The sequence below is a fragment of the Lynx rufus genome, unplaced genomic scaffold, assembly GCF_022079265.1.
Source record: "Lynx rufus isolate CCGP_SWC_20201006 ecotype Redwood Valley unplaced genomic scaffold, mLynRuf1.p SCAF_2, whole genome shotgun sequence".
Classification (NCBI taxonomy): Eukaryota; Metazoa; Chordata; class Mammalia; order Carnivora; family Felidae; genus Lynx; species Lynx rufus.
The window spans coordinates 54,958,004-54,973,878 of record NW_025814834.1 but is presented as its reverse complement, the minus strand read 5'-3'; positions in this window follow the sequence as shown (position 1 = coordinate 54,973,878).

Genomic DNA, 15,875 nt, shown 5'->3' with positions numbered 1-15,875 from the left:
TTTGTTTCCTAGTTTTGGAAACATAAAGGACTTATATTTAGCTTAATATTTGCAAAAATTTAAATAATAAAGTATTAAAAACAATGTAAACAATTCTTGGGACCTGTAATACATTTTTCCTTTAAAATAGATTTCTTCATTGTTAACGTTTTGAGAAACAGTGTCACAACTGAAAAATCTAAGTGATACTTAAAACAACCACTCCATGTATGTTTAAGAGCCATAATTTTATTAGACTTCACATTTTTATCACTTCAAAAATTAGTGGTTTTCTTTTCAGAGCCATTAAAAAATTAATAGACTAATTTTTAGGGAAGTTTTAGGTTCACAGAAATATTGAAAAGAAAGTATTGAGAGTTCCCATGTATTCCCTTCCTACACATACAATTTCCTTTATTATTAACATCTTATATTAGCATAGTGCATTTGTCACAAATGATAAGCCAGTATTCCAGGTACTGTAGTGTGGAATCATATCTCCCTCCTGGAGGTGGGCAGGTTCAACACTTTCTAGGAATGCTGGAATTTTGTCTAGTTCTAAAAAATAAAAAGATATTTGACATTTCTGATATAAAGCACACATGTGCAATATTTAAAATGAGTTTACTTTCAGAAGGATTTATAAACAATCTTCTCTTTACTGTAATCTTACTATCCTCTAACATATAGCAACCATGTATAGTTTCCTGAACCAGAAAAACAAAAACAAAAACAAAAGTCAAGCCAAACCCATTAAGATGACTTTATGTTAAGAATATAGTCATCTTGTTATATTCTACTTTCCTCATATATAAGGGGGAGAGAAGGACTTGAGGGGCAAATTTTCTTAAGCTACCAATTTCCATGCTCGCTGGGGGATCAGGAAGGATTTCCAGAGTAAAAAGCCACATTTCTGAAGAGTAAGTATACTATAAGCACAGATTTCAACCGAACTGGTATTGATGACATTTAGGACCAAGCATGTAACCTTTGATTACAAAGGAATCTAGCCTCTTTGCCAAAAAATCGTATCCCTTACATCTCTTTTTCCTATCAAATTCCAGGAGAATGTAGACTCCAATCCAATTAATTCTGTGGGCTTCTGTTTGACACATTTGATTAAGCAATATCATTATCATTATATAGAGAGATGATATGCCAGAAGTTTTAGATCTCATAACAAGTTTTTTCAACAAAATAATTTAGCAATCTATTCAGGATAGTAGCAATCCACTTAAGAAAAAATTGATAAAGGATAAGGTTAAATAACAAAGCAATAGTAACATTGTTCTGTGAAGTCCACATTAATTGCTGGATTTTATTTTCTAAATTTTGATGAAGAGAGCACCAGCATTTGAGCCCGACCAAGTCCATGCTATCTTGTATCTTTAGAACAGTGGTTTCCAACTGGAGATGATTTTATGCCGGGGATATTTGGCAATATCTGGAGACATTTTTGATTGTCACATCCGGGGGTGGGCATGCTAACGGTGTCTAGTGGCTGGAAGCCAGAAATGCTGCTAAATATCCTGTGATGCACAGGACAGCCACCCACTACAAAGATTAATCTGCTTTCAAATGTCAGTAGTGTCAGTGTTGAGAAACTCTGCCTTGGAGGAATACACCATGAAGACCACATTTTCTATATTTTTAACTAACTTCAGTAAGTGTATAGATATCCTACGAAAAGTTCTCAAAACTCAAGCACAATGCATTTTCCACATAGAACATTTTCTGGTCAATGTACATACAAGCTGAAAAATTTGTAAAGCATTCTATTACATTAAAGGGCATAAGTGGAATATACTTATTGCATGTGTTCATTAAGCATACCAGTAAGCATATTTACCAAATAAAGCACATCAGTGATACTTTCCCTTGTTTATCTGATACATAACAGGATCCTAAGTCATGACTTACTGCAGTTTATGTTCTATCACAGGGTAGCTGATTAGAAAGAGGTCATTACTTTTCTTTGAAACTATAGCTGCTGCCTGCCCTCTGGCTCACTTTGAAAATTGGTGGTTCTGAAAGCTTAAGATACTATTTTTAATCTTCTTCTTTGGCTGTGACTTGTGTAACTATGTTCCTGCTTCTCATTTTCCTTGGTTTGGTCACACTGGTGGAGAACGGGTGTTTGTGTGTGTGTGTGTGTGTGTACGTGTGCATGCGTGCACACATGTGGTGTGATTAGGACAAGGGAAGGGGTGTAGTCCCTCAGATAAGGCTCAGATAATTTCTCTTCCAGGATTATCTTCACCCTGATAATCAGAATTTATAATTTCCCAAGATAATATTTTCTTTTCAGATATGTGTTCTTAATTAAACAATCTCTTCCTTTAAACGTTTTAAAAACAAGGAAAATGATATTTGAATATGTTGGGCACTAAAACATATCCAGGCTTAAGTTCAATTTAGAAGAAAATCATGATGTGTTCTATATGCAATTAGTTTAGATGCAATAAGAAGATACCATTTAAAAAAATATCTTAGGGCTGCCTGGGTGGTTCAGTCAGTTAAGCATCCTACTCTTGATTTTGGCTCAGGTCGTGATCTCATGGTTCGTGGGATAGAACCCTGTGTGAGATTCCATGCTGACAGCATGGAGCCTGCTTGGAATTCTCTCTGTCTCTGTCTCTCTCTCTCTCTCTCTGCCCCTCCCCTGCTTGTGCTCTCTATCTCTCTCACAATAAATAAACTTTAAAAAAGTGACTTAAACACAGTTGCTTTTTCCTGAGAATGAGAGCTGAAGTTGATCAAAGTGAAATTAAACAATATATTTTGGAGAAAACATGAATTTATATGAACCATTCAGAAGAAAACATTAGAATATGTAAAAGCTTATTTTGAAAGAGATCACAATAGAAAGGTGACTTCATTTCAATATAATGAAGATTAAAATGTGGGGGCCCCTGGGTAGCTCAGTTGGTTAAGCATCCTACTCTTGGTTTCGGCTCAGGTCATGATCCCAGGGTCGTGGGATTGAGGTCCACGTGTGCCCTGGGTGCAGAGCCTACTTAGGTTTTCTCTCTTTCTTCCTCTGCCCCCTCTCCCCCACTCATGGTCTCTCTCTCTCTCTCTAAAATTAAAAAAAAAATTTTGCCTGAAATTGGTACCAAGCTTTTCACTAAAGCAAGTATTGAGTGAACAGACGTGTTGATAACCCTGTTTAGAGCACTACAGTCATATGATGTCATCCATGTATGAAATGCTTTCAAGATCCCTCACGATAAACATGTTGAAATGAAATTTTAGGTTCTATTATGCCACTATGCACATTTATACTCATTCCACGCAAGAGAATATTTAAGGTGTCATAGAATGTCACAAAGTCATAGAATGACAAGATCGATGCCAACTCTTTCTTTCAGAGAGAATGTGCATGCATGCACTGGGGGAGGGGCAGAGGGAGAGAGAGAATCTTAAGTAGGCTCCATGCCCAGCGAGGAGCCTGACTCTGGGCTCCATCTCACAATCATGAGATCATGACCTGAGCTGAAATCAAGAATCTGATGCTTAACTGACTGAGCCACCCAGGCACCCCAACTTTCTCTTTTCTAATATAGAGATATATTGTTCATCAATTACTCTGTGTGATATTCTCAGTTATTTTATCATTCAAATGAGTCATACCCTGCCAACAGCATTTCTGCATTAAAGGGCTTTGACTTTGGGACTTTTGGAGGCTGAACTAGAGCCTGTGTTTGGGTATACCAGGTTTTTAGCCCACTCTATTTGGACTCCTACATACATTTTTCCTTCTCTGATGAATAAAGAGAACATTTTATGACTGACAAGAAGTGTACTATTCCCACCAAAGAAAGTTCTTCTCTGCCCATTGCTTCCCAAGAAATTTTCTTTAAATTTTATCCTAAAATTGAGCTGGCCTCTTGATCTTTGACCCCCCTCTACCAAGTCCTTGGTAATATCATCTGCCCATTCGAATGAGAAAATCAAGAATGCTGTTGTGTGTTTAACACCCTTTAGAGATCAGTGAGAGCCAGAAGCACTTTTAGAGATGGTGTAATTCATACCATTCTTCACAGGCAAGGAACATGAGGGTCAGAGAACTTAGTTGCCTAAGTCCTGAGAGTTCTTCTATAACAGAGCTAGGATTAGATTTTAGATCTTTAGCTCTTTAAAAGAGTAACATTTAACAAGAGTAATAGGGGATAGCCCATAGTTTTAAAACAAATGCTCATTTCTATATGAATGTAAGATGATTAAAGGAGGCTGAAATACATGATGTATTTTATAAAATCAGTGTTCCACTACTTTGATAAGCATTATTTAAGGATTTCAATTAACTTGTAAAATGCACATGACAACCTCAACAAAAAAGCCAATGTTTATCCAATTTATAAAAGATTCAGATGCCTGTAGGTTTCTCAGAGCAGCATTAATAGAGGGGCTGAATTTTATCTCATCTACCTTATCTCCAAATAGCAATTCCAGATTAGACATGTAAAGTCATATCTGTCATCAAGGAAATGAAATGAAAGTGAACGTTGGTTATAATTTGTTTATGTCTGATAATGTGCATAGTCAATGTCATATAACTTAAATAACAATGATATTCATTTTAAATTTGCGTGCCAATGTTACTAAAATAGAAATATAAAATTTGTATTGTGTATGGAGTCAAAAATATACTTCAATGCTAATAACATGAATAGCAAATTTTCCTTGGTAAATTCTACTCACAGAAATGGCAGCAGTAGATATTAATAATCTTCTAAAAATTAGATTTATTACAATATTTAAGTGAGCACACCATGACTCAAGTTTTTAGGTCACTTGAAATAGTATACACTGGGAACTCAGGCTGTTAAACTTTCCAAAGAGTATTTAATGTTGGCATGGACTTGTTGGCTATTTATGCTCATTGGTGGGGCATGTAATTCTGAGTGTAACTGCAAGTTACACTGCAGAAATCAGAAACTGTAAGTGGTTTCTGCTTTCCCCTCAAAGTAGTTCTAAATAAAGAGAATATTTTTTCCCATCCTGAATAAACCTTTGGCATATTTTCAGACAGATAAGCATTATAGCCATTATAATATGCTTGACCTGCTATGACCCTAAGATGTTTAGTGGGGCAGAACCTGTGGGTTTGGAACTAGAAGTTTGCTATTCTTCTGGTACCTTCTGGTTTTGCAGATTTCTTGGTGGCATTGCCTAAATCCCACACATCATCAAAGTTATCTGACTGAACATGTGATGCCTAAATCTGAACTCATTTTCAAACAGGACTCTACAACTCTCAGAGTGGTTTATATCATTCTAATTTCTTTTACTGTTTCTACTGTAGAAATCTGTCAATCCATGTCAGTGTTTCTATGGAAACCAGCGTTGAATTCTTCCATTTTGCATCTTATGAATTTGGAGCACAGATGTAACCGGCAGGAAATTATTGCATTCAAGGCTTGAACTCTTTAAAACTCAAAGCATTTTCTAAAACAATGTTTCTCAAACTTGAATAGGCATAAAAATGACTAGAGAATCTTTCTAAAATGCAGGTCCTGATTCAGTAGGTCTAGGGTAGAATCTGAGGTTCTTCATTTTCAGAAGTTCCTAGAAGATGTTGATGTTGCTGGTCCTCTGTAGCAAGAGTTTACAAGACACCAGATAAAAGCAAGCAATTGACTTATAGAAACTTAATGTTTAGGACGTATAGTTCCACAGAACTTGGGAAAAATATTTTTCTCCTACTTTATATCAATCCTTCACTTAAAGAAATCAGGTTTAAAAGTGGGAGCTGTCAAGTGTGGATCCACAATGGAGAAATGTTCCTCTTTTCTAACAATCTGAAATTCTGCAGATCGGCTCACACAGGCTAAATCTTAGAGGTTTTCACCACAGTGTCTGCATACCAACCTGGAGGAAACTTCCCTGAAACTAGCCCAAATATTCTCAGGGTCACTGGTGGAATGGTTATATGGATACTGATGAGGATGCCTGGGATGACTTTCTTCACCGAGTCTTTGTGAGACTTTCAGAGGACAAACTATTATGAATATAGATATAATTAGATGCATTCATATATAAGTTTCTAGGTATATACGGACATGTATGTATATGTGTGTGTCTCCTCCAAACGAGAACAAAGAAGAACCCTTAAAAAAAAGAGAGAGAGAGCCCAACACCCCAGGGAAGAACATTAAACACAATGGGAACTGGGTTTGCATTTCCCTTTCAGCACAGAAATAGTTCCCATCCTTCATCCCATTTGTTATTGCATGATATTGTGATAGCTATTGTTTGTCATCTTGTCTTTACCATAGCATCTGTTTATTGCCTTAGATAATATTTCCTGTTTGTGTCTGACATGGAATTGCATTTCAGCGAATTTCAGCCCCACAGTTCCATGAACCTGAGAAATATTCAATACAACTATTGGGTTAAATTATCTATGGAGCATACAATTAGTGACTTAGTGCCAGGCAAAACAGATTCACTATTATTGCATTTCTCCTAAACATTTCTCATTAAAATCAATGACATGGCAAGAAAGTATAGGAGAAATGAATTCAGTAGCTAGTTCTTTTTTCATAGAGAAAGGATATGCTCATTGGTGGGGCGTATAATTCTGAGTGTAACTGCAAGTGGTTTCTGATTTTTTTTCCCTAAAGGAGATTTAAATTCTTTTTTTAATGTTTATTTATTCTTGAGAGAGACAGAGAGACAGGGTGCTAGCAGGAGAGGGGCAGAAAGAGAGGGAGACACAGAATCTGAAGCAGGCTCCAGGCTCTCAGCTGTTAGCACAGTGCCTGCAGGGCTCGAACTCACAGACCTGAAGATCATGACCTGAGGTGAGGTCGGATGCTTTAGGGACTGAGCCACTCAGGCGCTTCTCCCAAAAAAGAGTTTTAAATAGAATATTTTTCCATTCTGAATAAACCTTTGACATATTTCCAAACAGACAAGCATGATAGCCATTATAATATGCTTAACCTGCTATGGCCCTACACGACTTAGTAGGGCAGCACTAAGAATTTGGAACATAGAAGTTTACTATCCTTCTGGTAGCTATTTTGCCTAGTTCTTGGTAGCATTGCCTAAATCCCACACATCTTCAAAACTATGTGACTGAACATGTGATGCCTAAATGTGAATTCATTTTCAAACAGGACTCTACAACTCTCAGAGTGGTTTCTTGTGAGAAATCAGTAAATTTGACTAGAGAAAACTATCTTCACTTGCTTTGATTACTGACCTGTTATAAAACAGATCACTATACTACAACGGGATGTTAAATAGGAGTATATTCCCTATCAAATAATAAACATCATGATGATTTTTCCTCTTGAATTGAGCAACTGCATTTATTAAGAGCATTTGTGAGTCAATATTTATACAAGATAAACATCCCCTATCTGCAAGATGGAATGAAATAATCAGATTAAATGTATTACAGAGATTTAATGTTGAATTACATTTTAAAGAGCTCCCAGTAGAGCAAAGAAACAGGTAGGTAAATTCTATTGCTTCTAGGTACTTAGTAGACATAATATACATTTCATTATCTGCATGCATAAACCATTAGCAGTAAAAAAGAAATGAACACACAAAACATTTGTTCTTGAAGTAATCATATATACTTTAATAACTTTAAGAAATGAGCTAGAGAAATCTGCCTTTAAGGACCACATTCAGTACCTCATATGGAAAATTCAAATACAATAGCCAATGGATTAAAAAAAAAAAAACAACAGCAGCTTCTTGAGCATGACTTACGATATCACATTTAAATAGAGGCAACCTCCAAGTTCTATATTGAAATAACTCTTTTAGGATTCCTACCTATGAGGAATTTAAATGGATTTATATTTGAAGTTGATATATGTGTATATAGATTTGAATAGTATTTTCCCATTTCCATCTGCTATCTAGGAATTCTGTTTGAAATATACTGGCTTTTAATTGCACATTTTTAACACTGGAGTTGGGCTGAGTATTTTATCTTGTAGGATGCATATAAATACATGTCTGTATTATACCACACTAAAATAAGAAAAGCCTGTTTCTTCATGAACTCTTAGTCATCAGTTGCTCATAGCACTGTTACCATCAACATAAAGTGTCTTTCTAACCTCATTACATCATATGTCACCTGGGCATCTTATATATTACCTAAATCATACAGATAAGAACTCATACTAAGAAACAGATACACGTACACACACACACCCCACTTGTAACGCCAAGATCCAAAACACTTAAAATGGTTTTTATTAATTCACAGTGATACTAATGACATGTGACATGCTGTGCTAGGTAAAAATGATTAAGACAACCAAGCATAATTTTTCACATTTAACATTAACATTTAACATTTCACATTAAAACCATAGATTTTCCTTAAATTCTAAGGTTCCCTGTGAGATAGCATCATCCCTCTGACTGAATTTTTACCTATGATGGATTAGAGTCAGAGCACAGAATAGGACTCGTGTCAAGAAAATAAGCCCCTGTACCTTAGACTGTGATCATGGCTTGCATATGTACATTCTTCATGATCCATTTTGAATTGTAAATGTGAATTACTATTTGTTCAAATATATACTATGCTGCCATAGGTTTAAACAAAAACTACAATGAGTACTCTGGTTGAATATCCATTTCTAAATCCTGGATGGGATCTTAACAGTACTTCGCTGTTTATATGATTATCTTTATAAAGCTTTTGATAAAATACAAGTTTAATACTTGCCTTTTGTGGTACATGAGTTAGTTTTCTTTTATGTCATAAATTATAATAGAATTCTATTTTGGACAAATGATGTAGATAACCAAAATTCACCTTCGAGAACACAGAAAAGAGAAAGCACTTATAGTTACTATTTGAAAATACAAAATGAGGGGCATCTGGGTGGCTCAGTCGGTTAAGCATCCGACTTAAGCTCAGGTTATGATTTTGCAGTCCCATGAGTTTGAGCCCCGCGTTGGGCTCTGTGCTGACAGCTCAGAGCCTGGAGCCTGCTTCCATTTCTGTGCCTCCTTCTCTCTCTCTGCCCCTCCCCAGCTTACACTCTCTCTCTCAAAAAAAACCAAACCATTAAAAACATTAAAAAAAGAAGAAAATACAAAATGATTAGTTTCATTGAAGTTTCTAGTTCAATGTAAGTGCCAAAGTGGCCATTTGTATTCTATCCTTTAATTAATTAATAGACCAAGATACTTTATGGAACTGATTATTTTTAAAAGTATGATACAATGTCTGACATATTTTAGGTCTGGTTTCTATCAAAAAATCTTAGAAGTATACTAGTAGCATGAGCACATCCTTGCTGATAGGAAAGTACTAATCCATGAAAGATACATTCGTTCTTGTAGAGCAGCAGAGTACTAGCTGATAAATCATCCACTCTGGGATTTGATGTCAGAGGCCAAAAGGACTCCTTTTCTTCTAGTATTAAAATTGTTATTGTTAGAGAAAGCTCAGCCTTACAATGTTATAACTACAATGTCTTTCTAATTTTTCTCTCTTGGTCTGTTGATAATGACAATGGCCAGCAAATGATCACATTTGATTTATGTTCCATATCAAGTATCCCCTTGCCCTGGTGAGCATCATCTCCTTCAAATAATATATCTCTTTTGAAATCTCCTAAATATCATAGAAAGCTGTAAGAACAATCAAATGTGAAGTGTTGCAAGTAGATGACAAGTATCCATGTTGTCTGTAACAAATTTGTGGAAAAGGGACAAATTCACGTTGCCTGCCCTTGCCCCTGCCTCTGAAGATGCCTGATTCACTGTGATTCATTAATTGCTAACTCCTTGTCTTTCTCCTGGATGCAGTTGTTGCAGACCTTCTGCTTCTGATAAACTTGCTCTGTTTACTTATTGATTCCAAGAGCTTTTGGTAGATTCACTGGGATTTTCTACCTAGAAAATCATGATACCTGCAAATATAGTTTTATTTCTTCTTTTCCAACTTGTAAAACTTTTATTTCCTTTTCTTATCTTATTCACTGGCTAGGAATTCCAGAACAACATTGAATAAGAGTTGTGAGAAGACACTCTTACCTTCTTCCCAATCTTAGGGGCAAAATGTCTAGTCTCTTACCATTAAGTATGATGTTAGTTATAGGATTTTTGTAGATATTTATCAAGTTGAGGAGGTTTCTTCTGTTTCTAGTTTTCTGAGAGGTTTTTTTTTTTTAAATTATCATGAACACGTTGGATTTTCTCAAATGTTTTTCCTGAATCAACTGACAGACATATGCATGTAATTTTTCTTCTTTTGCCTGTATATGTGGCAGATTATATTGATTGATTTTTGAATACTGGACCAGCCTTGCATACATGGACCAAATTGCACTTGTGTAAGAAATCTGATTTATTCATTGTTGTATTTGATTTATTAGTATTGTGTTGAGAATGTTTATGTCTATATTCATGAGAGATATTGGCTATAGTTTTCCTTTAATATCTTTATCCGTTTTTGTATTAGGGTAATTCAGATTTCATAGAATGAGTTATAACTGTTCTCCCTACTTCTATTTCTTAAAGAGATTTTGGTGAATTGGTATTATTTCTTCCTTATTTTGTAGATTTACCAGTGAAACCATCTGGGCATAGTACTTTATTTTTTTGGAAGTCTAGTAACTATTGTTTTAATATCTTAAATAGATATAGGTGTGATTCATGTTGTCTCTGCTTCTGTGAGTTTTGGTAGTTTAAATATTTCAAGGAATTGATCCATTTCATCTCAGTTATCAAATTTGTGGGCAGTTTCTTGTAGTATTCCCTTAATAGGGTTTTAATATCCAAGGATCAGTACGATGCATTTTTTTAATTTTTTAATTTTATTTAAATCCAAGTTAGTTAACGTATAGTGAAATAATGATTTCAGGAGTAGAATTTATTGATTCATCACTTATATATAACACCCAGTATCATCCTAACAAGCCCATCTTAATGCCCATCACCCACTTAGCCCATCCCGCCACCACTCCAGCAATCCTTAGTTTGTTCTCTATGTTTAAGAGTCTCTATGGTTTGCCTCCCTTATATTGATGCATTTTTATGTACTCCAAAATATTTAAACATTTCCCTTAAGATTTATTTTTGACCCATGTGTTATTAGAAGTATGTTTAATTTCCAAATATTTGGAGATTTTCTAGCTATCTTTCTGATTTCTAGTTTAATCCCGTTATGGTCTAAGACCATGCTTTGTATGATTACTATTCTTTTAAATTTAAGTGAGGTGTGTTTTACGGCCAAGAATGTGGTATCTTGGTGAATGTTCCATGTGAGCTTAAGAAGAATGTGTATTCTGCTATTGGTGAATACACTATTTTATAAATGTCAATTGGATCTAATTGATTGACAGTGCTCTTTTATATCATATATATCCTAATACTTAGGTGTGAGTAGTCCCATTTATTGAACTTCTCTCTTCTTTACACTGTGTCACACTACACTTTCGTATATTGGCTCACATTTCTAACCACAGCTTCCCTTTGTCTTCTCCCCTACCTGGAGGCCATTTTTTCCTCACTTTGATTACATACTACCTTGTTTTTTCTTTTTCTTGTTCTTGCAAATAGTTGTTCAAACAAGTAGCTAATTTTTCTTGTTCTTGCAACTACTTGTTCAAGCAAGTAGTAAATTCATTAGGACTTGTCTTGAAGGACTCTTGCTTCCTTTAGAACCCCTAGTGCTATGGTACACATGGTGGGCAATGTTCACATAGAGGATGAATATAGTTGTTCACTGATTAAAATGTGTCAAGGTGATCCCCCAAATTAAGAAGAGAACTGAGGCCTTCTAGAACACCTGGGAGTGCTGGTTTGAAAGGCTGGTTGGTGTCTATTAATGAATGTCTCTGGAAATTTTTTCACCAGAGAAAGACTTGAATAGACTTTTCTAGAGCATGGTCCTGGTATTGCTTCCTGAGGCTGCTATGACAAAAAACCACTGGGTAGCTTAAAACGACAGAAATTTATTCTTTCTCAGTTCTGAGGGCTAGAAGTCCAAAATCAAGGCTTCAGTAGGACCATGTTCTCTGCAAAGTCTCTAGGGAAGAATAGTTTATTACTTCTTGTTCCTTGCGGTTGCAATCTCTGGTGTTCCAGAACTTGAAGAGGCTGACAATGCCACCAATCTCTGCTTTTATCACATGGCCCTTTCCTGTGTGCCTCCTTTGTCTCCATGTCTGTTATGGTCTTCTTATAAGAATACCAGTCACTGGATTTAGGGTCACCCTGATGCTATTCAACTCAGTACAGTCCTCTAATTGGGTAACAAAAAATGTCATGCAGACACATTTTATTGTGGCCTCATCTCCCCTAGGGGTCTCCCCACATACATTTCCTAAATCTATAGGAAATTCACATTGAGAGTGAGGATGAAACCCCCAGCTGACATTCAGTTTCCTCACCCTGATGTTTGGCTATTTTTCCCTTCCTGTCCTACATTTCCCAACACTTAGTAGAACGTAACATACAACTCATTCAGGCTCCCACATATCCCAGTTCCTCAGAAGAATTTATTTATTTTTTTGGTAGGGGAAACAATTGTATTTAATCTGATAACCCAGACCAGGATATGATGAGAAATTCTTTTACTCCTTTAAGAGTAATAGAAATGATAAATACTCATTTTAAGAGGCATCTTCTAGAGCTGCATTAATTTTAATCAAAATTAAATTAAATCTGAGAGTCAGCACGGCAATGGTGGCTAGGGAAGACACTTTGGAGCAGATGGGAATTTTAGCCTTTCTGACCCTGCCAGGTAACTGGTTTCCTACTTTGTCTGCATTTACAGTGGCCCTGTTTGCCAACAGCTTGTTTGCATGTGGGTTTGCATAATACTTATTACAAAGAAAGGTTCTCTGGCATCATGAGAATAATATGGGTTGGAGACTCTTCACCATGAATAAGTTATACTTCTTTATATATTTCATCCTTTGAATTTTTATCTTCAGGAGATTTCATTATATGATTTTTAATGCTAACATGAGATAAAAATACCATTTTGTAGTTGTTGGATCAATAAGGTTCTTGGAAAAGAACAGTTGTTGAATGTCAAAGGGAAAAGTTTATTTCATTAGCTAGCTCTGGAGCTGTTATTTCACAAGTATTGATATTTAAGTGGGTCCTAAATGGAAAAAAGCCATAGCAGGGAGCCATCTGAATACAGATTGAAAACATCAAAGTATATAACTATTATTCTTCTGATTTAAAGAAAGATCAGGTTGGATAAAGGTTTTCCAGCTACTCCTCTGGTTAAAATATGTTTCAGTTTCAGCCAGTCTTTACTATGCTAATTGGAACTATATGTACACAAACATTCTTGTCCATACAGCTCTTCCTACTCCCTTATTCCTTAAGGAGAATAGGTGTTAATTTTATAATATAAAAAGGAGGATACAAAGAATTGGATTTGCCAGGTCCTGGGTTATACAAATGAAATTGCCACTGAACGGAAGAAAGATCTGGCCAAACTCCAGAATCAAAGATTTGTTCATCTGGAGGAATGTCATGCATCCAACTTCCACCCCTGATGCTTGGGTAGCTAATGTTATATAAACACTCACCAACACAAGGAACAGTGGTGTGGGGATTCATGGGTAAAGGCCAAATTAGCAGCTTTGTGCTTTCCATTTTAAGGTTGAATTCATACACAGCTGATAACATTCAAATCTCATCTCATGTAATGAGAGCAGAGAAAATGAATTGTTGTTGCTTTAAGGAGGACACTGTTTCATTTAGTGAATGCAAATCTTTTGGCTAATACAGCTCAAGATTCTGCTAATGGAAAACAGTGTGTTATGCTTTGGCATTTGCATTGACATGCACAATATCAGAGCATACTAGGAGCATATATTTTATTTTGTTTCAAATAACTGTTTCATGGACAGACTTAAAGTACATACAACAGGAATGTCAAAAACTTCAGATGGCAATTTCTAGTAGGGAATAGTCACAAATAAAACAAACAAGTGAAACAAGGTACAATATTTTTGCCTTTGTTCATTTGGAAATCAATTAATCGAAATCCTTGAATTTGGTTCTTTTAAAATTTACACATATGAATGAAATGTTGGTTTTAAGTAAAATCTGTATACAGCCAGATTACTGAGACTATTGATTACTACAATAAGATACTGATAATTTGTGGGGTGTTGAAAGAAGTACATAAATTGAGGTTTTGGCATTTTGGACATAGTCATTGTAGTATGCCTACATACTTCATGACTAGAACCTGATTCTGATTGGTCAATGGACATAATAAAAAGTAATAATCAAGTAACAAATATATCTTTCTCTTTTCACATTCCTCCACCCCCTCTCTCCAGAAAAAGAAAAAAAAACAAGTTGAGTGTATTTTTGTTGGCCTCTAATAATTCAAGAAATATTTATTGAATATGACTATGTCTTAGGTGCTGGGAATATAGTGATGAACAGGGCTGTCACAGAGGAGACGGATGCTCAAACATGCAATTTCAGTATTATGTATCAAGGGACATGACATGGGCAGCTCAGGTTCTGACAGCACACATAGCAGGAACATCTACACTGGACTTGGGTCAGAAGGCTTCCTGGGGGAAGTTGTATCTCAAATGGACCAAGAAGGATATGCAGTAGTTAAGCCACATGAAGATAGGTTAGCATATAGGAAGGAGTTCTGGGAAGAAAGGACAGAGAGAAGAAAGAACATGATAAGTTAAAAACCTAAAGTAAAATGTCACCGTGTGGGGGGATCAGAAGCGATGGAATAGAGGTTGGAGGGGGGGCCAGGTACTAAAAGGCCTTGTGCACCACTTGAAGAAATTAAAACTTGAGTGAAGTAGTTAGAAGGATCTTGCAGTCATCTATTTTAAGGCTGCATCTTGATTATAAGTGATGGTTAGTATTATTGAATGAGATAACTAATTGTTTACTGCTTCTTTTTCCAAAGATTTTAGAAATTTTAGAATGTGTAGAGATCTGAATGTAAGGATTCCTGCATAAATTTCTCTTTGAATTGAGTATGAAAAAAATTTTACCACCAAATGTTTATACACTTTTTATTAGAAAATCAGAACTGGAAAGCTCAGTTATCATGCCTCATAGGAAACTCAAATTCATTTTGTTCTGCATTCCTTTAAGGTGTCAAGTATATGTTCCTTTTAATCTTCCTTGTCATTTATATTTTCTTGTTGAAAAGTGTTTTGGTATTACTAACTGTCCAGAATTTTCTCTAAAGTAAATGGGTATAAATGTATATATTTTTAAATAGAAACATCACTTGAATTTCCCAGGTTTTTCATTTTTAATCAATAAGTTTAGTTCACACTTGCATAGGGAGAATTCTTTTATCAAGACAGAAATCCAGGCAAAAAGAAAATCACATGTAAGTCTTTGAAATTGAAATATAGCTGGAAGAATAATTGAATAGTTGATTATTGTTCACTGCTGCTGGAATTACTAGATAGTCAATCAATAGCGCAAAAGAATAGGTAGGTAGGTAGGTAGATAGGTAGGTAGGTAAGTAATAGGTAGGTAGGTAGATAGGTGAATACTTGGATGTATGGATGGATGGATGGATGGTTGGATAGATGAATGGTTGGACAGATAGACTGATATACAGATAGCTAGCTGAACTATATATCTTGACCTATATATCTTGAATATCAGTATAATGCTTTTTCCCAATATTTGGGCTCTATGTGTGTACATATATGTGTATGTATATACATACATTTGAAATATATATCAAATACATGTTATATTTGGTATATATACATCAAATGTATCAGAGGTTTTTATGCCTTATTTAGTCATACATCATGGATATACAATCCTCAAAGGATTAGCCTTTAAGTGGCATGCAACAGGTAAAGCAAATCAGCTATTTCCATGCCCTAATAACCTTAAGCCACAAATTTCATCAAGATGACAAA